At 39.1% G+C, this 26738-nt stretch overlaps 1 protein-coding gene across 17 annotated transcripts in view; it reads right to left on the reverse strand.

Annotated features, from left to right (window-relative positions):
• Positions 1–26738, reverse strand: part of PEAK1 (pseudopodium enriched atypical kinase 1) — a 292180-nt gene that overhangs the window by 192594 nt on the left and 72848 nt on the right. Inside the window, exon 1 of one of the 17 annotated variants that reach the window (XM_033440141.2) lies at positions 18202–18801. The exons of the other annotated variants lie outside the window; for them this stretch is intronic. The gene's annotated coding sequence lies outside the window, so the exon portion shown is untranslated. Of the gene's footprint in view, positions 1–18201; positions 18802–26738 lie in introns of those variants that run through there. 17 annotated transcript variants of the gene reach the window in all.

Consider the following 26738-nt stretch of genomic DNA (forward strand, 5'->3'; position numbering starts at 1 on the left):
TATGTGTTTAAATTATGATCAAATCTGAATGTCTGACAGCAGTTCACGAAATCACACAAAGTAAAGTTTGGGCCTGAGGGTCAGTGAGAAATAGAATGCTGGCCCTGAATCATTCCTTTTAATGTTCCTACCTTGTTCATAGTACCCATTTAAGCAGAGCTTATATTACTCAGAACTTTTCTGAACAAAGCAAACAATTGCTAACTTTCTCTATGAGTTTCTTACCAAAACATGAAAAACAAAGTAAACCAAAACTAAAAAATTGGAGAGAAAAATGGGTTGGTCTGTAAAAAAGGTTTTAAGCAAAAGAATCTAGAGTTCTGACAAGAGCCATATTTAAGGAATTGATCATGAAGTCTAGACAGGACACGAATCTAATGGGTTGAGTGAAATGAGTAGTTTGTACAGAAGGAACGAAGGTTTCTAGAAGGGTAGATGCAGAAAAGCTACTTTTAAAGAAAGGAGCTATAATCATTGTTGAAAATTAAATGCAGCTATATGCTCTCCACCTTGCTCAATTCTACAAGTTGATGCAAAAGGCAGAGTAAATGAAACACATAACAAAGGACTCTGACCTAGAGTTGGGTGGAGATATCCTGAAGAAGTATTGAGATTGGAAGGATGAGATCTAAGTGATAACTGTTTCAGATAAGAGAATGACATGTGCAAAGGCCCTAAGATGAGAGGGAGCATAGTATGTCTAAAGAATGAAAACAAGTGAGGCTAGAGAAGTAGGTTTGCAGGAACCAATTTGTACAGTACATTACAGCCGACGTTAGGATTTAGTTTGTAGCCTAAGATCATTAGGAAATCAGGGAAGGACTTTTAAACACAGGGCCATAATGATCAGATCTGGAGTTTAAAAAGATCACTGGATACTGGGTAAAGAACGTACTTTTACAAATTACCAAAGCTGAGCAGAGGGACCATTTAAATAGGTTATGATGATGGTGGTCTAGAACAAACAAAGTGGTGGTAATGGAGATGGAAAGTAGATGAATTCAAGAGGTATTTCAAATATAACAGCCAGTTATGGGATAACAGAGGTTGAGTACAGGGGTCTTTGAGAAGGATGGGAGAGAATTAGGGAAGGTCTTCTGAAACACCAGCTCTGAGTCTTAAAAAACTAAAGGCATGGAGGGTAATAAGGATTCCTGGCTGAAGGAATGTTCTGAGATAAATAAGGACAAAGAAAACTAAAGACAGAACTCGTTACATGTTTGGGATGAAGCTGGGGGGTGGTATGTCCTGTGGGGTGGTGTGTGTGTGGGGACACTGCCGTAAGATGAATTGGACAGCCAGGAAAAGTCAGATCCAAAGGGCTTTCAAGAGAAAAAAATTTGAATTTTATACTAGAGACTATACAAAGCTAAACATGATTTTACTGAAGACAGAAACAAGATTTTATATGCCTTTTGGAAAGACTCCTTTGCCAGTGGTGTGGGGAGAAATCGTTACCGAGCACAAGTCCGTGTGTCCAACGCACAGTGAGGCCAAACAATACCAAAACATCAGAGTTTTTGAGCAGAGAAAGGTTTATTGCAGAGCCATGCAAAGAGACGAATGGCTCATGCCTTTAAAAAAAACCCAAACTCCCCGAAAGCTTTCAGCAAAGCCCTCTTATAGGAAAGGTGAGGGAGGGGTATGGTTAGTTGTTGCAAACTTCTTGGTGTCAGATTCTTTGTTCTTGAGGTCAGGTCACAATGTTCCTGTTAACCTCCACCAAAACAAATGTTATTCTCTGTTCTGACAAGAAAGGGCAAGGTAGTGAATACCAATCAGGTTAATTCCCAACTCACAACAATTGCCCTTCTTTGAGAATAGCCCCAACCACAGAGGCGGACCTGAAGTAATGATGTGCAATGTCCTTGCAACTTAAACCTGATCTCTGGCCACCTCCTAGAAGTAGACAACTGATCTGAGCTGTACCAATTTTTTTTTAATTAATTAATTAATTTATTTTTTGGCTGCATTGGGTGTTCGTTGCTGTGTGCGGGCTTTCTCTAGTTGCAGCTAGCGGGGGCTACTCTTTGTTGCGATGCACGGGCTTCTCATTGCAGTGGCTTCTCTGTCGTGGAGCACGGGCTCTAGGCATGCGGGCTTCAGTAGTTGTGGCACACGGGCTCAGTAGCTGTGGCTCGCAGGCTCTAGAGTGCAGGCTCAGTAGTTGTGGCGCACGGGCTTAGTTGCTCTGAGGCATGTGGAATCTTCCCAGACCAGGGCTCAAACCCGTGTCCCCTGCATTGGCAGGTAGATTCTTAACCACTTCACCACCAGGGAAGTCCTAAGCTGTACCAATTTTTGAAACTTGAACGGAGAGACTGAAGCTGGTTGAAGCTGTTACCTTAATGGCAGTGTTCATATACTTCAGTTGCTGAGACCTCCGTGGACTGAGACCCATGCAGACTGCTGCTGCCGTTAGGTTGCAAAGGTCGGGGTTGGGGAGAGGTTCGCTGCTGCTTCAAGGCCTGGGCCTGGCCAGTGGCCAGCCGTGGCGAGGGCTCTGGAGCTCTGCAGGACACAGCCATCAGCCTGTCCCCAGGTCACCCAGCTCACCCGCCGGCCCCGAGGAGAAGGCCAAGATCCGCCTCTCACTGCACTTTCTGCTGGCAGGGCCACCCAGAGCCTGAATATTAGAGCAGGACCTCTAGCCGCCCCGCTAAGGATCTCACACTAATGCTCATGTACTAAGGGCTGGGCACCTGCTCCGCCCCGTTACATCCTGGGAGGGCACAGCAGGGACCTGGATTGCAGCCAAGCGAGGGGTTTGCACCATCTAGTAGCATATGCCTGGCATGTGGGTGGGCGGGTAGAGGCTGGTATCTTGGGCCCCAGGCCGGGGCACCAAACGTCCCCTATGCTGGAGTGAAGGGGCCATGGGGAGTGGTATGTGTCAAATCCTGGATCCTAGTGGGGCAGCCCCAACTGGCCCGCCTGTCCAAGTAGGCATGCAGCCTGGCCTTGGGGATAGCTTGGTAGGAACTGGCAGGCCAGACATGCAGGCAGCTGCATTATCACCTCCAGGGCCATTTCCTCTCCTCCCTGACCTCGAGAGGGCAAATGCCAGTGCCTCCTGGCCTCCCTCTACTCCTGGTGGCGCCCCCACGGTGGCCTCCGCTCGTCCAACTGGAGGAGCCCCACCGGGCCACGTCCGCCTCTATTACAAAATGAACTGGGGGCAGGGAAACTAGGTATGAAGGGTCATAATGATCTGTATGAGAGAAATTTATGAGGTTCGATACTAGTAGAGGAGCAAAGGAATTTTAAAAGATGGGACAAAAAATATTTAAAAGGAAAGAAAACGGGCTGTGGTAACCAAATGGATATGGAGAGTGAGAGAAAAGGAAGAGACTAGGACTATTCTTATGTTTCTGTCCTGGAACTAGGTAAACTGTGAAAATATTTGCATATACAAAGAACAGAGTAAGATAAATTGAAGGGACAATGAGTAACTGTGACCAAGTAAATAACAAATATTACTATATTCTGGTTTTAATCACAGTTGCTCATATAATTATCCTATTCTACATACCATTATTAAACTTGGATTCAATGGGAACAGGGATAATATCAACAGAGTTCCTCTATTTTCGCCCCATATTATGGAGGCTTACACGTGGTAGGTCCTCAACAAATTGTCTTAAATGAATAATAATTTTGTCCAAGTTGATATGTGAATCAGCTAAGACTGTGTGCTTAAGTTGTAGCAATTACAGGCAAACCAAGTAACAACAGTTTAAACACACAGGAGTTTATTTTATTTCAGGCAACAAGCAATCTGGAGCTGGGCAGACCAGGCATGGTTCAACCCTAAATCAGCAATGACATCACAGAGCAAGGTTCGTTCTGTTGCCCTATTGTGCATTCCCTAGCATTTGCTTTCATATTCACGCTCAACACCCAGGTATCAGTTCCATTTTCCTGATGGGAAGAAGGCTGAAGGGCCCAAAGATATCTCCCTTCAGGTTTTGAATTTCAATTTTACAAAGAAAGCCCTTCCCAGGATATTTATACTTACATCTCCCTGTCCAGCACTATGTCACACGGCCAACCCTGAAAGATGTCTAAAGGAGAAGGGAGGGAGGGAGAGAGAAGGTAGTTGGAAACATATTTAATGAGGCAACCTAAATTTGCCACGGTAGAATTCATATTTCTTTTACCAGAGGTTTTAAGGGGAAAAGACAGGGGGAGAGAGAACCAGAGTTAGGAAAAAAAATAGTAAGAGAAAAATGCAATAGCACCCAACTCTTGGTTTCTAATACAAGTCCCCAATAAAAGGAAGCAAGGCTCCTTGGAAAAATGGCTGATTCTTGGTCTGTGGCAGGAAATACACAAGATAAGCCTGGAACATGTTGTAGTGTCATAAAATAAGGAAGTGCTTAGAAAATAAACAAACAAAACCTTGTTAATGGGGGTATGTCCAAGGGGCGCACAAGAGGCAATTGAAAGCCAATTTAATGGCCCAAAGCTTGAACAATTTGAACAATAAAATAAAGTAGTATTGGATTAAAACCCAAAGCATAAAATACATCTCCATGAGTCCATCCTCATGATTGAATATGTAAATAAATGGAGGAGAAAAGATAAATCTTCTGTGCAGAAGAAATCCAAGTAATTTATGTAGATACTCTTCCCTCAAGGAAGTGAAGCATAACTCTCTTTAAGTGTAGGCTGTGCATAGAGACTTCCTTGTAAAAAGCAGTATATGGAAAGGAGAGGGGCAAAAAAACTTTACCATGGAGAAACCTGACAAACACTACTTCAGCCAGTTGATCAAGGATAACATCAACGGTGATGAATCATGTTGATATGATATGATCATATGATATGATGAGAATGGCACTTTATATGATATGATATGATGAGAATGGCACTTTACCTCTATGATCTCCTCCCAAAAACCCACATTGCAGTATGATCATGAAAAAAACAGACAAATCCCAATAGAGGGACATTCTACAAAATACTAGTACGCCTCAGAACTGTCAAGAACATCAAAAATAAAGTCTGAGAAACTGTCACAACCAAAAGGAGTTTAAAGAGACATGAAAACTAAACATAATGTGGCACCTTGGATGAGCTCCTGGAACAGAAGAAGTATATTAAGTAAAAACTAAAGCAACCTGAATAAACACTGGGTGGTTAATAGTAATGTATCAATATTGGTTTATTAATTGTAACAAATGTCCACACTACTGTAAGATGTTAATAGGGGAAAGTGTGTGTGTGTGTGTGTGTGTGTGTGTGTGCGCGTTTTGGCAGGGGAGGGTATATGGGAACTCTCTATACCATCTTCTCAATTTTTCAATAAAGCTAATGCTGCTCTTAAAAAGTCTGTTAAGAGACGCAAGACGGAAGACATATGGGAACATATGTTTATGTATGACTGATTCACTTTGTTATAAAGCAGAAACTAACACACCATTGTAAAGCAATTATACCCCAATAAAGATGTTAAAAAAAAAAAAAAGTCTGTTAAAAAAAAAAAAGGTACCTGTAATACCACCACAGTATTAACACTTTGAGATATATTTTACCAATTTTGTTTTCCTCTATGAGCATGTGTATTCAAACATCCAATAGGTTTATGGCTTTTCATTTTAGTTAAATGATAAACACATTAATATCTACTCATCTATGTATTACTCCTTCATCACCCATACCCTAATTCACACATAGTTATCCTTAGGTTTTAGCTCAAAAGTTATATTCTCTGGGAGATCCTCCTTGTTTCCCAGACCTGGTTGAGTCCCTCTGACAGGCACATGCATGGCTCTTTATACTGCTTTTCCCTAGTGCATATTACATTTGTAATCAAATAATCAATTAAGAAATTAATCATTATTAATGTCTGTCTTCCCTCTAAAATGTAAGCTTCATGTATTATTAATCACAGTTTCCCCAGCATGGTGCCTTGAGCACAGCAGGCATTCGATGAAGAGTAACTAAATAAATGAAAGAACAGTACATGTGCCCAGTGAAGTAACTATATAGCTATTAAAGTCATGTGTACAGATATGGAAAAATGTTCAAGATACCTTAGTAAAAAAGAAAGATGCAAAACAACGTGCATAGGAAATTCTTATTTTTGTTTTAACAATAATAACTAAAGCTTACTCTATGTATACCAAAACAAATAAACAAACAATAGTTCATAGTAGTTAACTTTGGGTGAGAAATTTAAGTACGCTCTCATTTTCTAATGTATATAATTGTTATGTTTCAATTTTTAATAAGTATGCATTATTTTTATAAATAGAAAAACAAAGATAAAATGCATTCATTATGGAGATGTTGGAAAATAAAGACAAGTTATTTTTTTAAAAACACATACCACCTCTTATTGTCAATCTCGTTATACCAAACAGAACCACAGTTAACATTTGTACCTTACATACTTACTTTTGTTTGCCATGGAATGGAAAAATTTATATTTTGAGTTTTATATCTCACTTCATTCACATAATCACTCACTCAGGTAGGGAGCCCTTGGCCACAGACAAAGGGGTTACATTTAAGCATGTGATGCCAGGACTGGTTAGAAACAGTCAGAAGAATGGTGTCTCCTGACACTCAGTCTTGCACTCCTTATTAGCCTTGACAGTTCGGCAATAAATGGTGAAAGCTGAAATTTCATGCATACTGTGTAACAACTCAATTTGAATTTAACACCTCTACAAGTTTAAATCACTTTTATAATATTTCAAATGTCATTCATATAGACAAATATTTATTGTGGCCTTAAAGAAGACATCAATAATGATTAAACAAAATTGGGATAACTATTGATACTGTGACAACTTGGATATACCTCAAGGGAATTATGCTGGGTGAAAAAAGCCAATCTCAAAGGCTATATACTATATGGTTCCATTTATATAAATTCTTGAAATGACAAAATTTCAGAGAGAGGCAGCAGGTAAGTGTTTGCCTGGGATAGGGGGAGAGAACTGGGTGTGACTATAAAGGGGTAGTATGAGGGAGCTCTTTGTGTGTTTGGAACAGTTCTATATCTTGACTATAGTGGTAGTTAGACAAATCTACACATGACAAAATTGTATAGAACCCCCCACGCCCCCCACACACAGAAATACATGTAAGACAGGTGAAATCTAAATAAGATTTATGAATTGTATGGATATCAATTTCCTGGTTTTGCTACAGTACTATAGTTTTGTAAGAAGTTACCATTGGGGAAAACTAGGTAAAGAACACACAAGAACTCTCTGTACTATTTTGACAACTTACTGTGAATATTTACCAATTTGAAATTAAAATTTTTTTTAAATGGGCAAATAAAAAAGTTGATAAATGATACCAAAAAAACCACCTCTCATAATTTACCCTTGCCAGAAACCCTGTATATCAGGTTTTCATGAACATTCAATACATAAAGCAATAACTGGATTGGAAGAAATATGATACTGCAGAGCTGTCCGGCAACAGAATGGGATCTCGGGCAGGCAGTGAGTTCCTCGCTGGAGGTATTTCAACAAAGAGAGGATGATTTTCTGACAAGAGATATGGTAAGAATGACTCATATTAGTTTTTAAGTGGGGCTAAATACCTACTCTAAGGCACCTTTATGGATTTGGCTAAGATATGGCATAGGTAACACAAATCCCACTCCCTCCTTCCCCAACTTGCGATCATATCAGACATTAAGAGATTGTACCACTTCTTTCCAAATGTCCCCTAAAAGCCTCCTAATCGTTAACCGATACTCTAGGCAGTTACTGACAGTCAGTCAGAGTTGATACCTCCTTAACAATGCAGTCAATATTCTATAAAATCTCCAATAATGGCAAAATGATAAACTTTAATTCAAAATAAAGCTTTGCCAAACCTTTCACTAGAAGCAAGAAGACTAATAACCTAACAGGTTCTAGAGAAGACTGTCTCCAGCTGCAAGAGTAATCATAATCACTATGATAATGCTTTGAAATTTAATAGCCACTCTGATCTAATGACCTATTAGTACTTTATCACTCAAAATAAATTAGACTTACCTTTTAAACTATTCTTACAGAAAAGGTGAGAAAATTATTCTTGGTCTATAACAGGTGAAATTCTAGCACATGGAAAGTGAGCAATAATTTGCCCCAAACATAGTTAAAAACAAGCAAACAAAAAAGCATACCCTAGTACCACCATCTATAAAACTCAGGACTTTGAATCTTTTGAGTGTTCTAAAAACACTTTAATTTCAAAAGGATTATTAAAAAAAAATCTCAAATAGGAAAAATAAGTTTATACTCAGTAATTAAAACTATTATCTCTGAAGTAAACAAAGAGCTAATAACTAATTTTGAAAGTTCCTAAATAAAAGAAAGTAAAGGGAATCAAAACTGGCTGTAACTGCCAGGTAAGAAAACTTTTGTTGGATACATAGAATTCTAGGAGCAGCTCATGATACTAATGGAAAAGTACACTTCAGCTAATAAACAGATCTAAAGCATAGAGATTAAGGGTTCTTTGAAGTGTTTCATGGTTTCTTAAGATGTTTTAAGGAATAAGAAAGGTTAATACCACCACTTTAGCTAGCTGAGAAATGAAATAAAAATATCAGATGTGTACCTCCCATAGACCTCCATTTTCTAATTTGGTCCATCATCGAGAACTGCATCAAATAGCAGTTCTACTCCACAAGGCTATTTGTCCCAATGTTCTGGGCCTGCTAACACCAAATTTACAGATGTACCTACTTAGAGCAGAGCAAACTGATTGGCATTTTTGGCAGTATCACTATAGATGGTCCTTTATTCTTTCTTTATTCACTTTTTTTACTTGCAAAATAAGAAGTTGCTCCCAAAAGAAAATATCTTTAAAGGGTCAACTACAAAGCAAGGCCAATATATGAGGTTTTATTATGATAGCCAAAATCCTTCTTTGTAACAAAAATACTCTCATGTTTTATGAAATATTTTGATTTTTCTCTTGGTAAGCATCATTGAAATTGCTGATGCATGATGTAAAAGTAAAGAAGAGCTTTTGAAAGATTCTCCTAGGCAAGAATGGCTATCTCCCTCAGTCAGCAGTGACTTTTGACCTCCTGACCCTAGTCTCTCCTTATTCCCTAGTGTCACTGCAACCAAGAGAAATCACTTGGTACAAAATTTGGTAATAATCTGTCTACCCCTACCGTATTATAATTATTTGTATATATACCTCTCCCTCCCACTGTCCTCGTTTAGAATAAAACACTTTATCTCATACACTTTATATCCCTAGTGTTGAGCATGATACTTGCACACAGTAGGCCTTGAAGAAATGTTTATGAAAACATTTAATAATCACTGCAAAACCCTCTAGAGAGGAACAAGTCCGCTGTTTACTAGAATTCTATTTTCCAGGTTTTTCTAGACAAAATAAAACAGAACAGCAACATCCAACAACTCGTGCTTTGCCTCTGCAGTTCATTATTTTTCACATCCAGGAGACTAGCTAGTTGAGTCTCTTATTTCTTTGTGTCAAAGTTTAAGACTTTCGAGGCAGACAATGAGCTCCTCAAGGGCAGCAATCACATCTTATTTATCTCTGTACTCCTAGTACCTGTTTATGGAATATGAGCTCAATAAATGTCTGCTGAGTAAATGCATTATTAAATTGATCCACAGTGTATTTTCCATACTGGCTAAAAATAATTTCTAATATTGCACCCATAATCCATGTAGAAAAATCCTGAAATATCTGTCCCACTAGTGTTTATAAGGCAATTTGGTGCAGAGCAGTGATGCATCAAATTGAATTCAGTTCCTAAGTCCCATGTAGAGTAAAATCTGAAGACAGTATGTTTAAAAAAAAGAGGGGAAAAAACCCCAGCTAGAATACATTCTGAAAACCCTTGCCTTAGCATGACCACAGCAAATAGGTGGAGCTGAGCAGCCAAGCACTTTTATATTGAGAGGATAAATAAGCAGTGATAGGGCCACAGAAGAGCCAGAAGCAGTTCAACTCCTTGTAAACTCTACATTTTCTGGGCAAATTCAAGTTCTCAAGAGGAAGTCCTACCTTCCTATTTTGGAAGTGGTTTTAAAAAGATGTTTGTGAAGTCTTTGGATCTAGTTCTCTTCATCAATATACAGATGAAATTTTCTCAGCTTATAAGTTGAAAGATGATTTTTCAAACTGGGATCTGAAAATCCACCTGCATCCTACTCACTGCTTTTTTTTTACAGCTCTCCCTTTCAGTGACTAAGATTCTTTGATATGAATGTAATCAACATAAATTTTGTTAAGTTACTTGAAGTTAAAGTCATTACGAAGAATGGATTAAGGTTAAAAAATAGTTACAAATATAAGATAATAATATAAATAGGACAAAGAACTGGAGCAAACTAATTTTTCAAAAATAAACTATAACCATAGACTGCATCTAACTTCTACAGTTTAGAAACCTAATACTATATAGTTTGAATTTGCCTATTAAATGTTCTAAATTTTAAGAGAAATAGGATCTCAAAATATTCTCCACAGACTACAGGACATAAAATCTCCCCGTTTGCTAAGCCATTTCAGCCATCTATCTTAAGCACTTAACATCCTTCTCCTGCTTCCCTGGCCCACTCCCACCCAGATTCATCTTTGGATTTTAGAGAATGATATTATGAACTCCATCATTACCGGCCTATTAACTTTGAAAAAGGGACTCTCTAAAACATCAATAACAAACACTTTCAACTATTCTCTTGTGATAAAAAACCACAATACTCTGGGTCTTACTCTGGGTCTTGACAATCTTTCAAACAGATGAGTAAACACAGAATTTTTAAATTAAAGAGAAATAAAAGAAAGGACACAAAGTCCTTTATATCCAATAAAAACATAAATGCCAGAACCATTTCAAAACAAAGTCATACCCACTTCATTAGAATGAAAATTAATCCACATTTTCTCCTGGCATAAATGAAACATAGGGCTAGAAAGTTTTGTTCTGAGACTCCCACACTCCTTATTTCAATTTGTACTTTCCATCTGATGACAGCATTCTCTGAATGTAGGGAATATTTCCCTCATCATAGAAACTTCCTGACTGGTAATCTAGGAGGAAAAAAATCACTCTTGGCTCCCAATCCAATAGCCTAGCAATGGTAGAAAGACGACTCCCTAAGATAGTAAGATGGTTCTGAAACTGATATTTCATTTACCCCAAAACATAGAATCAATCAGGGTCTGTATTCTTGATATTATTCTGTTTAGAAAGCAGCTTGTCATTTGGGATGTATTAAAAAAATTATCTGTGACAAATGAGTTCTTGCTATAGGCAGACGGAAGAAAAACTATTCCATGTATACTACATTTTGAAAATCCTCAGAAATTAAGTTTAGTAAGGCAAAATAATCCCAATGGATTCCACGACTATTTGCTTCGAGTAAACATATTTAACAACAAGCTACATCCAAGAATATTTATCACAATAATGATATTCAACTATCATTTAAAGTAAGCCTTCAGAATATGCAATGAAAATCCAAATACTTCTGATAGGGCCCACTGTTTTCCACAGAAATTAATAATACCATTGGACAAATTATATTTTGAAAAGACCAAAAATAAGTAACCAGGATTTTAGAAATAAGAACCAAAGCTTTTCATACTAAAAAGTATTCCCAAATGATTACCAACACAATGGTGAATAGCTTATATTGATTTTTTTAATAACTATAGAATCAAATATTTGGATGCTAAGTTAAACTAGTCCCTGCACTCATCAGATTACTGTTCTAAATTAAGTAAATCATTGTTGGGAAAAGGGTACATTTAAACTGAAACCAGTCAGTTAAATAAAGAAACGACCCAATGAATCATTGTAAATTCCTATGCCAATAAGATAAAAACTCAAACTTGGCTCTAATGTACTCAAAACATCTGTCTGTGTTTCTGTTACACTCAGAGTCTTTGTAAATAAGAGGCAGATAATTATGAAACAAGTTCCCTTTTATAACTTATATATAAATATGTGTAACAACTGAGCAATTTTAAACATTAGTGGAACATTACGTCAGCAACAACAAAATACACTAAAACCATAATTAAATATTTAACAGAATAAAATTAAGTATAGATTATTATTGAATTCTTTTATGTGACTGCTGAAAAACTAAAACACTATACCAACTTTAAAAAAATACACTAGATTTTCCTTTTGATATAATCAGAATCATTAAAAAGAATCTGTTTTAAGGGGAAAACAACGTTATTACAAAAGCCAAAGATAAAATAATTAAAATTAAGGAAGATACAGTATGAAGATTTAAGGATTAACTGACACACTATGGACAATTAATCTTCGACAAAAGAGGTAAGAATACACAATGGGGAAAAGACAGTCTCTTCAGCAAGTGGTGTTAGGAAAGTTGAACAGGCGCATGTAAATCAATGAAGCTAGGACACACCTTCACACCTTAAACAAAAATAGACTCAAAATGGTTTAAAGACTTATAAATATAAAACAAGACACCATAAAACTCCTAGATGAGAAAATAGGCAAAACATTCTCTGACATAAATGGTATCAATGTTTTCTTAGGTCAGTCTCCCAAGGCAATAGAAATGAAAGCAAAAATAAACAAATGGGACCTATCAAACTTACCAGCTTTTGCACAGCAAAGGAAACCATAAGCAAAATGAAAAGACAGCCTATGGAGTAGGAGAAAATATTTGCAAATGATGTGACTGACGAGAGCTAATTTCCAAAATACACAAACAGCTCCTACAATTCAATAACAAAAAAGCAAACAACACAATTGAAAAATGGGCAGAAGACCTAAGTAGGCATTTCTCCAAAGAAGACATACAGATGGCCACTAGGCACATGGAAAGATGCTCATCATCACTAATTATTAGAGAAATGCAAATCAAAACAACAATGAGGTACCACCTCACACTTGTCAGAATGGCAATTATTAAAAAGTCTACAAATAATAAATGCTAGAGAGGGTGTGGAGAAAAGGGAACCCTCTTACACTGTTGGTGGGAATGTAAATTGGTACAGCCACTATGGAAAAAGTATGGAGATTCCTCAAAAAACTGAAACAGGGCTTCCCTGGTGGCGCAGTGGTTGAGAGTCCACCTGCCGATGCAGGGGACACAGGTTCGTGCCCCGGTCCGGGAAGATCCCACATGCCGCAGAGCGGCTGGGCCTGTGAGCCATGGCTGCTGAGCCTGCACGTCCGGAGCCTGTGCTCTGCAACAGGAGAGGCCACAACAGTGAGAGGCCCGCGTACCGCAAAAAAAAAAAAACAAAACAGAGTTGCCATATGATCCAGCAATTCCACTCCTGGGCATATATCCAGAGAAAACTCTAATTTGAAAAGATACATGCACCCCTACGTTCACAGCAGCACTATTTACAATAGTGAAGACATGGAAACAACCTAAGTGTCCATCAACAGATAAATGGACAAAGAAGATGTGGTATACATACACAATGGAATATTACTCAGCCATAAAAAGAATGGAATAATGCCATTTGCAGCAACATGGATACAACTAGAGATTATCATATTAAGTGAAGTAAGTCAGAAAGAGAAAGACAAATACCATATGATCACTTACATGTGGTATCTAAAATATGACAAATGAACATATCTATGAAACAAAAACAGACTCAAAATACAGAGAACAGGGGCTTCCCTGGTGGCGCAGTGGTTGAGAGTCCGCCTGCCAATGCAGGGGACATGGGTTCATGCACCGGTCCGGGAAGATCCCACATGCCGCGGAGCGGCTAGGCCCGCGATCCATGGCCGCTGAGCCTGCCAATGCAGGGGACACAGGTTTGAGCCCTGGTCCGGGAGGATCTCACATGCCACCGAGCAACTAGGCCTATGCGCCACAACTACTGAGCCTGCACTTCGGGGCCCGTGAGCCACAACTACTGAGCCCACATGCTACAACTTCTGAAGCCTGCTTACCTAGAGCCCGTGCTCCGCAGCGAGCCAGGCCACCACAATGAGAAGCCTGCACACTGCAACGAAGAGTAGCCCCGGCTCTCCGCAACTAGAGCGAGCCCGCACGTAGCAACAAAGACCCAATGCAGCCAAAAAAAACAAAAATACAGAGGATAGATTTGTGGTTGCCAAGGAGGAGGTGGGTGGGGGAGGGAAGGATTAGGAGTTTGGGATTAGCAGATGCAAACTATTACGTATAGGATAAGCAACAAGGTCCTACTGTATATCACAGGGAACTATATTCAGTACCCTGTAATAAACCATTATGGAAAAAAATATGAAAAAGAATATATATATGTATAACCGAATCACTTTGCTGTACAGCAGAAATTAAACATAACACTGTAAATCAACTATCCTTCAATAAAATCTAAAAAAAAAAGAATTAATTGATAACATATTATGGGAAAAGGGGGGAGCCCTCTAACAGTTCACCATGACTTCATGGATGATTTAATACCACAAGTAACAGCAAAGGCTCAACTCCCTCACAGCTTCTTAACAACCACTACTCTGAAGTCCAGTGGAAATGACTCTAGTCTAATAATGGAAGCTTCACTCTCCAATAACATGGCAGAAGATCAGTTTACAGTATACCATATGGATTTTAATCCATAACTATAGGCCCATTATTATACACACATTTTTTAAAGCTTTCCAGATATGATCCTAAGTTTTCTGTTCAATGAAAAAAAGTGTATCTACCCTATACAGTTGTGGGGATTAGAGACAATGTTTACAAAGCTTCTAGCACAGAGAACTTGCAGGGTATGTGGCACAGGTACATGTTTTGAATATACTATGAAACTGCACGTTAAACATCTTTAAAAAGAATGAAAAAAGCAAGACTTGAGGTAAAGACCTAACATCACGTAGACCAAATTTAGTAACTAACATTCATTTTTTTAAATTAACTAATTTATTTATTTATTTATTTTTGGCTGCGTTGGGTCTTTGTTGCTGCACGCGGGGGCTACTCTTCGCTGCGGTGTGCGGGCTTATTGCGGTGGCTTCTCTTGTTGCGGAGCACGGGCTCTAGGTGCGCAGGCTTCAGTAGTTGTGGCACGCGGGCTCAGTAGTTGTGGCTCATGGGCTCTAGAGCACAGGCTCAGTAGTTGCGGCGCACAGGCTTAGTTGCTTTGCAGCATGTGGGATCTTCCCAGACCAGGGCTCAAACCCATGTCCCCTGCATTGGCAGATGGATTCTTAACCACTGCGCCACCAGGGAAGTCCATTAACTAACATTCTTTTTTTTAAGATGTTGGGGGTAGGAGTTTATTAATTAATTTATTTTATTTTTGCTGTGTTGGGTCTTCGTTTCTGTGCGAGGGCTTTCACTAGTTGGGGCAAGCAGCGGCCACTCTTCATCGCGGTGCGTGGGCCTCTCACTATCTCGGCCTCTCTTGTTGCGGAGCACAGGCTCCAGACATGCAGGCTCAGTAGTTGAGCTCACAGGCTTAGTTGCTCCGCAGCATGTGGGATCCTCCCAGACCAGGGCTCGAACCCGTGTCCCCTGTATTAGCAGGCAGATTCTCAACCACTGCGCCACAAGGGAAGCCCAACTGACATTTTTTTGTACACTGTTCTGTACAAAAACTTTCTTACATTGTAACAAAATCACCAAAGGTTCTAGTCAATATAGGAGCCAAATTAAAAACATAAATAAAGAAAACAGAACAAGTAATATTTACTGGCTGCCTACTACCACACACTAGGCATAATGCTAGAGGCATATCACAACAAATCTATAATATGGTTTTATTGATGAGGAAACTGAGGCTCTGACAGCTATTTATACAGCTATTCAGTGGCAGAGCTGGGATTCAACAACAGGGTCTGAGTGATGGCAGACTATTTCCTTTCCACAATACCACACAAAATTCATAGAAAAGTATTGATAATTAAGAAATTCAGAAAGCATAAACAAAATAGGCAAGATAGTTGTTTTTGAAGCAAAGGAATTATTCTCACTTAAACATTCAGGGGACAACAAAAACACCAGTTTTAGATCACTGGAAAACTTAACTGAAAAATCTACATGCCAATTAGGCAACCAAACAAACAGAACAAGTCAAAAGCAACCATACCCCAATAAAAATTAAAAAAAAAAAAAAGGTTTAGGATCACATTTAAAAAACAAAAACAAAAAAGTCGGACGTAGCAAAACATCTACCATCAAGTTGCTTAATAGGTATACAAAGATACAGAAGGTATAGAAAGATTTTTAGACTACAGAAACAGTAGCTCATGTATTAAATTTCTTCATAATCTAAAATTTAAGATATTTCTTTTTCTATAAGAAAGAAAAAAATCAGGCTTCCCTGGTGGTGCAGTGGTTGAGAGTCCGCCTGCCGATGCAGGGGACATGGGTTCGTGCCCCGGTCCGGGAAGATCCCACATGCCGCGGAGCAGCTAGGCCCGTGAGCCATGGCCGCTGAGCCTGCGCGTCCGGAGCCTGTGCTCCGCAATGGGAGAGGCCACAACAGTGACAGGGCTGCATACCGCAAAAAAAAAAAAAAAAGTGTTCTCTTAAATTTATCCTTCTAGGTCCATTTCAGAAAAATCTGTTAAATTTCCCTATGCACTCCACCTCTGGATCAAAAACAGTTGGTTAGGATTTTGACTAGGATTGCATTAAATCATGGATTTGGAAAGAATCTGTATAATACTGAGTCTTCCTAATCAGAAACATGTTTAATCTTTCTACTTATTCAAGTCTCTTTATATTCTGATGTAAAATTAAGTTTCCTTAAAATAATTCCTATACTTTTTGGGGTTTTTTCTCTCTAAATACTTATGGGATTTCTTTTTTCCATTACAGTTTCTAAATAGGTATTGCTAGAATATTGAAAAATCACTAATTTTGGTATGCTTAGTTGGTAAACAACCATGTAACTCAATATTAGTTCAGATAGGTTTTCAGGTAATTTTCTTTAGATTTTTAGGTAGATCATTGTATCACCTGCGAATAATGATAATTCTTTCTTCTCTTTTCTAATGATCAAACCCCAACGTGTAGTCTTTCTGGTCCTGACTACCCTTTATTCCAGGATGAAAGCCTCCCATCTTGCCAGCTTTCTACCTGTTGCTCCTGCTTGCTCTTGTCCTCAGAAGTGGAGCATATTTAGTAGGATATACTTAGCATCATTTCCATTTACAACCCAGGTAGTCTGCTCTTTCATGGGAGGAGAATTTAGGAATTGGCTCTCTGTACCTCCATCAGTTCAGTTCCTTTTATACTGTCACTAGTAGAAATGCCTCCAAATCTGAAAAGTCCAGTAGGATACAGTTTCATATTTGTTTGTATTAATTTTGGGTCAGCAATGTTTTCTTCTATTATTTCTCTGAACAATGTATCTGCTGCATCTCTTTCTCTCTGAAAGCCCTACAATTTGTACATTTTTTTCTCCCTACCTATCCTTCCTTTATCTTATTTTCCGATCATTTTCATTGCCCCATCTTTTGCCTTTGTAGTTTGGAAAACATTTCACAAGTTTGTCTTTCTGTAGTGTCTAATTTGTTATCTACTGCATCCATAGCAGATTTTAACTTGGTCACTATAGTTTTCATCCCTCAGAATCCTTTCAGATTGCTCCCTTCTCACAACTGATATTCAGCTTTCACACCTTTTAATGACAATGTTTCTGAGAACAAAAACCTCACTAGATTGATAGGTGGGAGATCCAGCAACCAGAATGGAGGTTGGAAACGGTGGTGTTGGTAGCTGGGAACTTAGTGACTAGACCACTTATATGGACAGGCTCCTTCTAGGGAGGTACTAGAGACAAACTCTGGATCTATGAACACTGTTTACAAAGTATCAATATTTCCGGTCCAAGAGACCAGAGAGAAATTTAAGTGTTGTGCCTTGTAGGACCATTCTTATAGACTTGGCCCCTCCCAAATGAGGAGTTCTCTCTCAGGAAGGTTCTCCTCAGGTGTACTCCATCAATTACTTCTTTCATTCATCAACAATGTTGCTTAACAAAAATTATTCTGGGCTTTTTGGCATGTGAGTGGCATCAAGCTTTAGTTTCCAACACATATGCAGGTATTTCCCCATCCATCTATTCATCTATTGGTTTTTTCAATGGGAACTTAGATGTGTAAAGATTGGAAGGTGTGTTTTGTCTGCTATTTTGACCAACACTATTATCTGTATTCTTGCCACTATACAATAATATACTTTTAATTAATCCATGCTTCTGGATAATATTTTCTGATTTCCATTTCACCAATTCAAAGGGACTTACCAACATGCCATCCCTCACACCCCAATCATCACACTTCAGGATACAAATGCCAGACAAATAACACCCCTTCCTAAGGGGTCTTTTACCAGGTCAGGTACGATGATAACTGGTGAGATCCCAGAAAGCAAAGTAGAAAGAATTAACAGTGACCAAGGAGGGCTGCCATGAAAGACATGATCAGATATAACTTCTCACAGATGAAGCAAAGAAGTCTCCTGAAAAAAGAGATAACCACACAGTACTGCATCCACTTGCCCTACAACCAAAGAGCTTCAGGAGCAGAGGGTCTGCTTCATCCACATCTGTATGACAAAAACCATGCTTGACACAAAGAATCTAATCATGCACAGCTTGCTGAGCTAAACTCCACATGGCTGGTAGGCCAAGGTATTTGGCAATGAGGGCTCACCTTCACAGTCTCTCATCAAAAATCTCCCTTTATAGAGAAGTTTACTAGGAACAATGGCAGCTTTTCCACTCATGAGTCCCTTCTCAGTGGAGGACTGATAGCAACCTGTTTTGGTTTTATCTTATTCATAGACAAATAATTTGGGAGCTTACAAATCATGCCCATAAAAGCAACTCCTCAGGCCAGTTAGGTGGCCACATTGCTTACATGGAAAATGGTCTGTGAGCCCTCATGCACAGCTCAAAGGAGTATAAACTGTCTAGTCTTTCTACAGAGCAATCTGGTAATACTTAGCAAACTTAATAATGGAAACCCAAAAACCCACCAATCCCACCCTTCAGTATATATCTCTATAAAATAAAACAAAGATTATTACTGTAGCATTGTTTACGGAACATAAACATCAGTACGGGAGTATAAGTAAGATGGATACGTAGCATGCATGGATAAGAGTATGAACATAGAATACAACAGTCAGAAGTAAGGAACCAGAATTACATACAGCCACAGGATAAATCATTTAAATGCAGGGCTGAATTTTTTTAAAAAGAATAAAGTAAGATGTACAGTCAATGCCATTTATGAAAATTACAAACTATACACAGAAAACACTATGTATTTTCCAAAGATATAGAAAGATCTAAAGACGTATATTAGGGATTTCCCTGGTGGCGCAGTGGATAAGCCTCTACACTCCCAATGCAGGGGGCCTGGGTTCGATCCCTGGTCAGGGAACTAGATCCCACATGCATGCCACAACTAAGAGTTCACATGCCACAACTAAGGAGGCTGCATGCCACAACTAAGGAGCTGGCAAGCCGCAATTAAGACCCAGAGCAACCAAATAAACAAATAAATATTTTAAAAAATAAAATAGGGCTTCCCTGGTGGCGCAGTGGTTGAGAGTCCACCTGCTGATGCAGGGGACACGGGTTCGTGTCCCGGTCCAGGAGGATCCCACATGCCACAGAGTGGCTGGGCCCGTGAGCCATGGCCGCTGAGCCTGTGTGTCCGGAGCCTGCACGTCCGGAGCCTGTGCTCCACAATGGGAGAGGCCACAACAGTGAGAGGCCTGCATACCGCAAAAAAATAAATAAATAAATAAAATAAAATAAAGATATATACTAACTAGATTAGAGTGGGTGCTTATGGGAGGAAGCAAAATGAGTAGAAACAGGGAAATGAGTGGGATAAAAATAACAACAAAATAACCAATCAAGACATGGGTCTAGCCCTTGGGATGCCAAAAGTGAGAAGCATGACTCTTCTCCTAAAGTTTGGGAAATAGGTAGGGGAGAAAAGGAAATCCAAATAAACTCACCTGGGACAATATATTCGTAAGAGCTCTACTTAAACAAAAAACTGTTCTAAGTATGCTAAGACAAAATTAATATAATTTATTTTTAAAGGAGCCAGGAATATTTTACATATTTGAGAGAAAAATTCAGTAAATATTGATTTTTTTAAATCAAGAAAGTATGATCATTAAGATTATAATCCATAATCTAAAGCAACCATATGACCAAACTGACCAAACGGAGAATTTGATGATTTGTCTGCAATTAATAGGTCTATAACATCCTGAGATTAATCTGAGTACAACACCTGCCATATAAAGACCCTGAAGATAAAATCCCAAACAGGGGATACACTATAACCTGGCACAGAGAATCTACACAAACTCAATTTTTAATTTACACACTTGTCATAGAAATCATGTTACAAAATGTTTATACCACGGACCAATTCCTGTGAATGAAATAACATCTAAAACCATGGCATCATGTAGAAAATGAACTTCAGAAAATTAAGTAGGAAGAAAGTCACTGTTCAGTACCCCTTTATTAGTATAGCACTGATACAAACACAGTCTTAAACAGAAAGGGTGGGGAGAAAAAATCTGGAACACATTTCATCCTTGAAATGGACAAAGAGGAAGAAACTATTTTAGCATTTCACACAACACAGCTGAGCAGGAAGAGCAAGAACTTAAAAAATCACTTCCCTTGGCATATTGGTCTATTCTCATTAAATTACAACTGAATCTGCCAGTGATGCTTTACAATATAATAGGTTCTTCAGGATGTCGTTAGCAAAATAATCTGAATTGGATGTGCCATTACACAGCTTTCTGAAATCTATAATAAATGATCTGGGGGAAGAGGGAGGTCATTATTTTTCAAGTGTACAAAACAGTAGAAATTTCAAGCTTTTTTTGCTACTGAACCCAAACTATACACCAAAGGATGTAAAATGAGCAACAATAATCAAATCAACAAATGCACAATTAATACAACAGACAAAGGGAGTAGCTTTCTCTAAAGACTGCAATCCTGTGTGATGCAGATTTAATTTAGGTCACAGAAAATTCTACAAAGACCTGACAGCTTCTGCTTTGACTGGATGAAACTTGCTGCATACATCAGCATAAATAGTTAGCTTCAACCCTACCTACTACACCAAGCAAAATCAAGTAACCTTCCTAAAGCTGAGAGAGGAAGCTACAGCTTTACCTCCACCTTGAATTGTAGGGATCTTCTGATTTATCCTAGAAATGGTGCTCTCTTTCAGAAACTGATGATTATAGTAAAGAAAACCCACAGCTTAAAAAGAGCCCCCAGAAAGAAATCTATAAAAGGTAGGCTCTCCAACTAGAAGCACGCTTTAAATAATTAAGTCTTTCTGGCTTCTGTTGAGTATCCTTAACAGGGTAGCTGTGGAACACCATATCACTGATCTAACGTCACTTGTGTTTGCATTCTAAAAACCTCCCACACACACACCAAAAAAAAAAAAAAAAAAATTCTTAAAACAAAAAATAGCTTTTTAGAATCACTTCAGTACACCTCTAAAAACCACATCCTATAATAAAGTTTAAATACAATGTTTGAGGGTTGAAAAATTTAATCCACAGGTCAGAACTAGTCTATCTATACTAATATAGGAAACCAAGATAAAATACAACTGCTAATAAATTAATTATTTAACATTAAATTTCTCACTAATTAAAGAAACATTCTTTCCTACGGTAAAAAAAAAAAAAAAAAAAAATCCCCTAAATCGCAAAAACAATGCAGTTTGAAATAAGTTGCTGAAACAGGTGTAACATACACAATGTTGGGTTTTTAAAAAATATTTATTTACTTATTTGGTTGCACCAGGTCTTACTTGTGGCAGGCGGGCTCCTTAGTTGTGGCTCCAGGGCTCCTTAGTTGTGGCATGCAAACTCCTAGTTGCAGCACGCATGTGGGATCTAGTTCCCTCAACAGGGATCGAACCCAGGCCCACTGCGTTGGAAGCGTGGAGTCTTATTCACTGCACCACCAGGGAAATCTCCATAATGTTGTTAATGTGAAATTTTGAAACTTATAAAAGCACCATATAATATGATACACAAATATTTAGTAAACTATAAAAACATGCATAGGTTTGAAAAACAGCAAATTCATAAAACTGATTACTTCTGAGACAGGGAGAGGGATGAGACTGGGAGGGATGCACAGGGGTCTCAACTACCTTGATTTTATAATCTGTGTATTTATAAGATAAACTGGTAATATATTTTTGGTAGGCACTTTATATATTGGTCAATATGTTAGTCTTAATATGGATCTGCATGCTTCAAATATCTTATAATTTTTAAAAAATGAAAACAAAACACACAAAATTAACTCAAAATAGATCACAAAGCTAAATGTAAAACACAAAACTAAAATTCTGGAAAATAACAGGAAAAAAATCTAAGTGACCTTGGGTTTGATGATGACTTTTTTTTTTTTTAAAGATTTTTTGATGTGGACCATTTTTAAAGTCTTTATGCAATTTGTTACAATATTGCTTCTGCTTTATGTTTTGGTTTTTTGGCCGTGAGGCATGTGGGATCTTGTGGGATCTTACCTCCCTGACCAGGGATTAAACTTGCATCCCCTGCACTGGAAGGCGAAGTCCTAAGCACTGGACCACAAGGGAAGTCCCTAATGATGACTTTTTAGATACTACACCAAAAGCATGATCCAAGTAATAAAGAAACCTATAAGTTGGACTTCATTAAAATTAAAAACTTCTGTTCTGTGAAAGACATAGTTAATGAAAAGACAAGTCACGCACTGGGAGAAATATTAGCAAAAGTAAATCTGATAAAGGAGTGTTACCCAAAATATACAAAGAACTCAAACTCAACAATAAGAAAACAAAAACATGATTAAAAGTAGATGGGGGGGGGCTTCCCTGGTGGCACAGTGGTTGGGAATCTGCCTGCCAATGCAGGGAACACAGGTTCGAGCCCTGGTCTGGGAAGATCCCACATGCCACGGAGCAACTAGGCCCGTGAGCCACAACTACTGAGCCTGCGCATCTGGAGCCCGTGCTCTGCAACACGAGAGGCCGCGATAGTGAGAGGCCCACGCACTGCGATGAAGAGTGGCCCCCGCTTGCCGCAACTAGAGAAAGACCTCGCACAGAAATGAAGACCCAACACAGCCAAAAATAAATAAATAAAGAGTGAAGTAAGTCAGAAAAAGAAAGACAAATACCGTATGCTAACACATATATATGGAATCTAAGAAAAAAAAAATGTCATGAAGAACCTAGGGGTAAGATAGGAATAAAGACACAGACCTACTAGAGAATGGACTTGAAGATATGGGGAGGGGGAACGGTAAGCTGTGACAAAGTGATAGAGTGGCATGGACACATATACACTACCAAACGTAAAATAGATAGCTAGTGGAAAGCAGCCTCATAGCACAGGGAGATCAGCTCCATGCTTTGTGACCACCTAGAGGGGTGGGATAGGGAGGGTGGGAGGGAGGGAGACGCAAGAGGGAAGAGATATGGGAACATATGTATATGTATAACTGATTCACTTTGTTATAAAGCAGAAACTAACACACCATTGTAAAGCAATTATACTCCAATAAAGATGTTTAAAAAAATAAAAAATAAATAGATGAGCATTTAAAAAAAAAGTAGATGGGGGACTTCCCTGTTGGTGCAATGGATAAGAATCCGCCTGCCAATGCAGAGGACATGGGTTCGAGCCCTGGAAGATCCCACATGCCACGGAGCAACTGAGCCCATGTGCCACAACTACTGAGCCTGTACTCTAGAGCCCGTGAGCTGCAACTACTGAGCCTGCGAGCCACAACTACTGAGCCTGCGCACCACAACTACTGAAGCCCATGTGCTGCAACTACTGAAGCCCGCATGCCTAGAACCTGCACTCTGCAACAAGAGAAGATACCTCAATGAGAAGCCTGCACACCGCAATGAAGAGCAGCCCCTGCTTGCCACAACTAGAGAAAGCCTGCAGGCAGTAACGAGAACCCAACAAAGCCAAAAAAAAAAAAAAAAAAGGAGATGGGACTTCCCTGGTGGTCCAGTGGTTAAGACTCTGTGCTCCCAATGGAGGGGGCAAGGGTTTAATCTCTGGTCAGGGAACTAAGATCCTGCATGCTACGTGGCACAACAAAAAAATAAATAAATAAATAAAAAGTAAACAAAAGACCTAAAGACACCTAACCAAAAAAGATATACATGTGAAAAAATAAACACATGTAAAGATGCTCAACATCATAGGCCATTAGGGAATTGCAAATTAAAACAATGAGATACTACACCATACACCTATTAGAATGGCTAAAATTCAAAACACTGACAACACCAAATGCTGACAAGGATGTGGAGCAACAGGAACTCTCATTCATTGCTGGTAAGTATGCAAAATGGTACAATCACTTTGGAAAACAGTTTGGCAATTTCTTACAAAGCTAAACTGAGTCTTATTATATGATCTAGCAATTGCAGTCTGATTTGAGAACCAATGTCCACAAAAAAATCTGCACATGAATGTTTATAGCAGCTTTATTCATAATTGCAAAAACCTGGAAGAAATCAAGATATCCTTCAATTGGTAAATGGATAAACTATGGTAAATGCACACAATGAAGTATTATTCAGCAATGAAAATAAACGAGTTATCAAGTCACAAAAAGACATGGAGGAACCTTAAGGTTCCTAAAGGTATATTGCTATGTGAAAGAAGCCAGTGTGAAAAGACTATATTATATGATTTTAACTATATGACAGTCTGAAAAAGGCAAAACTATAGAAACAGTAAAACGATGAGTGGCTGTATCAGCAGTCTGGGGGCAAGAGAGGGAGGGATGAACAGGTAGAACACAGAGGATTTACTGGGCAGTAAAACTATTCTGTACGATACTATAATGGTAGACCCAGGACATTATGAATTTGTCAAAACCCATGAAGGTGTACAACATAAAGAGTGAACCCTAATGCAAACTTTGGGCTTTAGTTCATATAATATATCAATATTGGTTCATTAATGATAACAAATGTACCACTATTCTGCTTCAACCTTAAATGAGTGTACTGCAATTCAGTTTTAGCACTAACCACTCAGAGTTAGTCTAGAACCCACAAACCAAAGGGCATTATCCCAAACAAGACTGCACTTACTTTAGATGCCAGCCACACTTCAGGGATCTCCAGGCCACCTGCATTTCTAATTAACTGGCCACAAATTCAGAGATTTCTATGATCACTTCAGTTTGATAACTTGCTAGGACAACTCCCATAACTCAGAAAAGCATTATACTTATGATTATAGTTTTATTATAAAGGATACACATATTGCAAGGTCTGAGATGGTCCTGAATGAAGGGCTTCCATGCCCTCTCCCCATGAGTGAGGGTGCATCATCCTCCCAACACATCAATATCTTAACCAATCAAAAAACGCCACTGAGCTTTGGTGTCCAGAGTTTTTATTAGGGTTTCATTACATAGGCATAATTGACTAAATCACTGGCCACATGATTAAACTCAATCTCCAAACCTTCTCTACCTCCCCAGAAGTCAGACTGGCCCAAAGTCCCAACCCTCTAATCATGTGGTTGGTGTTTCTGGTGACCAGGCCCCATCCTGAAGTTACCTAGAGGAACACCATGAATTGCCATATTAGCATAACAAAAGCACATCTCATTCATCCAAAAACTAAGTTAATATCCTCACTGTGCAAGAATCTTCTCTTAATTTTTTGACAAAATATTAAAGCACAGTTTAATGACACAAACTCTTTTAGCTTCCTAAGAGGCCAGTGATACAAAAGGGATGAAAGGAAGGGAGTACTGACTAGAAGGCAACTTTCAAGGGGAGCACATTTCACAACTAGCTCAGATTGGAAATCACATCAAATAAAAGTTATCAAAAAGAATCAAAAGAGGGCTTCCCTGGTGGCACAGTGGTTAAGAATCCACCTGCCGGGCTTCCCTGGTGGCGCAGTGGTTGAGAGTCCGCCTGCCAATGCAGGGGACGCGGGTTTGTGCCCCGGTCCGGGAGGATCCCGCATGCCGTGGAGCGGCTGGGTCCGTGAGCCAGGGCCGCTGGGCCTGCGCGTCCGGAGCCTGTGCTCCGCAGCGGGAGAGGCCACAGCGGTGAGAGGCCCGCGTACCGCAAAAAAAAAAAAAAAAAAAAAGAATCCACCTGCCAATGCAGTGGACATGGGTTCGAGCCCTGGTCCGGGAAGATCCCACATGCCACAGAGCAACTAAGCCCGTGCACCACAACTACTGAGCCTGTGCTCTAGAGCTGGCGTGCCACAACTACTGAGCCCGCGTGCCACAACTAATGAAGCCCACATGCCCAGAGCCCGTGCTCCACAACAACAGAAGCCACCACAATGAGAAGCCCGTACACCGCAATGAAGAGTAGCCCCCGCTCACAGCAACCAGAGAAAGCCCGCGCACAGCAATGAAGACCCAACACAGCCAAAAATAAATAAATAAATTTATTTTTAAAAAAAAAAGAATCAAGAGAAACCAATGCCATGTTTGCTAACATTGAGGCATATGTCAATATAAAACCCAGAACTGGCACACTGTTAATATAAAACCCATTTAAATCCATTTTTAAATGCATACATTGGTTATAGCACATAACAATGGTTATGATCTATCATGATCAAATGGAATCCATACTGAATGAATTAACAGTAGGGGAATAAAATGGAATGTAAATCAAGTTGCATTCTTTCCAAAACCTGCCCCTTTCCATAGAGTTAAGTGAAGGAGCAAGGACTCAAAAACTATGTCACAAACCAAAGCGTTGAG

This window comes from Orcinus orca, chromosome 2, assembly GCF_937001465.1.
Source record: "Orcinus orca chromosome 2, mOrcOrc1.1, whole genome shotgun sequence".
NCBI lineage: Eukaryota > Metazoa > Chordata > Mammalia > Artiodactyla > Delphinidae > Orcinus > Orcinus orca.